This window comes from Drosophila novamexicana, unplaced genomic scaffold, assembly GCF_003285875.2.
Source record: "Drosophila novamexicana strain 15010-1031.04,08,12 unplaced genomic scaffold, DnovRS2.1 tig00001558-arrow-arrow-pilon, whole genome shotgun sequence".
Lineage (NCBI taxonomy): Eukaryota > Metazoa > Arthropoda > Insecta > Diptera > Drosophilidae > Drosophila > Drosophila novamexicana.
Genome location: NW_020824867.1, coordinates 170,389 through 173,240, shown reverse-complemented (window position 1 = coordinate 173,240; position 2,852 = coordinate 170,389). Strand labels below are relative to the sequence as shown.

The window sequence follows — 2,852 nt, the reverse complement described above, 5'->3', positions numbered from 1 at the left end:
AGAAAAAAGAAGCACCGTTAGCGTGTATTGTTCGTAATAATCATCCGTAATTTACATCACGGCAGATATGATTAACTCTATTAAAAGCTAAATTTACATCTGCGGTATAATGTATAGCTAAAAATAATCCAGTTAAAATTTGAATAATTAAACATAATCTTAGTAAGGATCCAAAATTTCATCATCTTGAAATATTTACAGGTGCAGGAAGATCAACTAATGCATTATTAGCAATTTTAAAAAAAGGGTGGGATGCTCGTAAAGGTTTGTTCATTAATTTATAATTCGTAATGGTCCTTTGAATATTTAAGTAATTTTAACAATGACAATTAAAGTAATTAATAAATAATTTATTAAAAGAATTGTAATTAAGTTTGTAGGAAATTTATAAAGTTTATTTAATGATAATGAATTTTCTATGAAATAAGAGTAGTTTGATGAAATTGACTCTATTTCATTGTTAAGTAAAACAAAATCTTATCGAGGATTTATCTACAAAAAAAATTAAAATTAAACTTACAGAAAATAATATAATTGAAATTAAAGTTAATTTAATTGATAAATTTAATATTTCATTAGAAGCTAGCGATGTAACGTAAATAAATAAAACTAATATACCTCCTAGAAAAATTAAAAATAAAATATATGAAAATCAAAATGTTTTTGTTATAAGACCTGTGGTTAAAGAAATTAAAATTGTTTGGATTAAAAGTGTTAATCCTATAGCTAATGGGTGAATTATATTTATAAAAATAATTGAAGTTAAGAAAATTAAAGAATATAAAATTAATTGAAGAAAATTGAATGAAGAATAGTTTATATAAAATATTAATTTTGGGGATTAATGAAAAAGAAATTCTTTTCTCTTGAAGTTTTAAAGGAATTTATCTTATTTTTGATTTACAAGACCAATGTTTTTATTAAACTATTAAAACTAATGATTATAATTTTATACTGAAGTTTACCAAAAATTTTATTTATTTGTGGGTTATTTTGTTTTGTTTCTAATCGAAAACATTTATTATCAATGCTTTTAAGTCTTGAACTTATTGTTTTAATTTTATTTTTTATATTATTTATTTACTTAAATATAGTTAATTATGAAAGTTATTTTAGAATAATATTTTTAAAAATTAGAGTCTGTGAAGGTGCTTTAGGTATATCTATTTTAGTATCTATAATTCGAACACATGGGAATGATTATTTTCAATCTTTTAGAATTATATAATGTTAAAATTAATTTTTTTTAAATATTTTTATTAGCTCTTTGTTTTATTAATAATATATTTTGAATGGTACAAGTTTTATTATTTTTATTAGTTTTTTATTTTTATTAATAAATAATTTTATAAATTATTGAATAAATATTTTTTTAGGTGTGTGATATGCTTTCTCATGGGTTAGTTTTATTGAGTTTATGAATTTGTTCATTAATGTTAATAGCAAGAGAAAGAGTTTATAAGTATAATAATTTTATAAATTTATTTTTGTTAAATATTGTAATATTATTATTATTACTTGTATTAACATTTAGAAGAATAAGTTTATTTATATTTTATTTGTTTTTTGAATGAAGTTTAATTCCAACTTTATTTTTAATAATAGGTTGAGGGTACCAACCTGAGCGATTACAAGCTGGTATTTATTTATTATTTTATACATTATTAGTTTCTTTACCTATATTAATTGGTATTTTTTATTTGATAAATAAAATAGGAACAATAAATTTTTATTTAATAAATAATTTTATATTTAATTATGACTTATTATATTTTTGTTTAGTATGTGCATTTTTAGTAAAAATACCTATATTTTTAGTTCATTTGTGATTACCTAAAGCTCATGTTAAAGCTCCTGTTTCTGGTTCTATAATTTTAGCCGGAATTATACTAAAATTAGGAGGTTATGGTATATTACGGGTTTTATCAATTTTACAGGTAATAAATTTAAAATATAGATTTATTTGAATTAGAATTAGATTAGTTGGGGGAGTATTAATTAGATTTGTGTGTTTACGTCAAACTGGTTTTAAGCCTTTAATTGCTCATTCTTCAGTGGCTCATATAGGAATTGCATTAGCAGGACTTTTAACTATATCTTATTGAGGGCTATGTGGGTCTTATAGATTAATAATTGCTCATGGGCTTTGTTCATCTGGGTTATTTTGTTTAGCTAATGTATCTTATGAACGATTAGTTAGACGAAGTTTATTAATTAATAAGGGGTTATTAAATTTTATGCCAGCTATAGCTTTATGATGATTTTTATTAAGTTCAGCTAATATAGCAGCTCCTCCAACATTAAATTTATTGGGTGAAATTTCTTTATTAAATAGAATTGTTTCTTGATCTTGAGTTTCTATAATTATACTTTCTTTATTATCTTTTTTTAGAGTTGCTTATACTTTATATTTGTATTCATTTAGTCACCATGGAAAAATTTTTTCTGGAGTTTATTCATTTAGAAGAGGTAAAATTCGTGAAAATTTATTAATATTATTACATTGATTACCTTTAAATTTATTAATTATAAAAAGAGGTATATGTTTATTGTGATTATATTTAAATAGTTTAAAAAAAAATAATAATTTGTGATGTTAGTGATATGAGTAATCCATTTTAGATCGTGAAATATTTGTCAATTTGTAGAATGCGATTTTTAGATTTAATTTCTATTAGAATAACATGTTTTTTTTTTGTAGACTTTATTTTTTATTAAATAATTTAGCAAATTTTATTGAATGAGAAGTAGTTTCTTTAAATTCTATATCAATTACTTTACTTTTTTGTTTAATTGAATAAGTTTATTATTTATATCTTTTGTGTTAATAATTTCTTCTTGAGTTATTTTTT

The 2,852-nt window shown here is 21.0% G+C and overlaps 1 pseudogene; it reads right to left on the bottom strand.

Annotated features, from left to right (window-relative positions):
• Positions 1-273: 273 nt before the first annotated feature.
• LOC115768043 lies at positions 274-790 on the bottom strand (annotated as a pseudogene).
• Between the last annotated feature and the right edge of the window lie 2,062 nt (positions 791-2,852).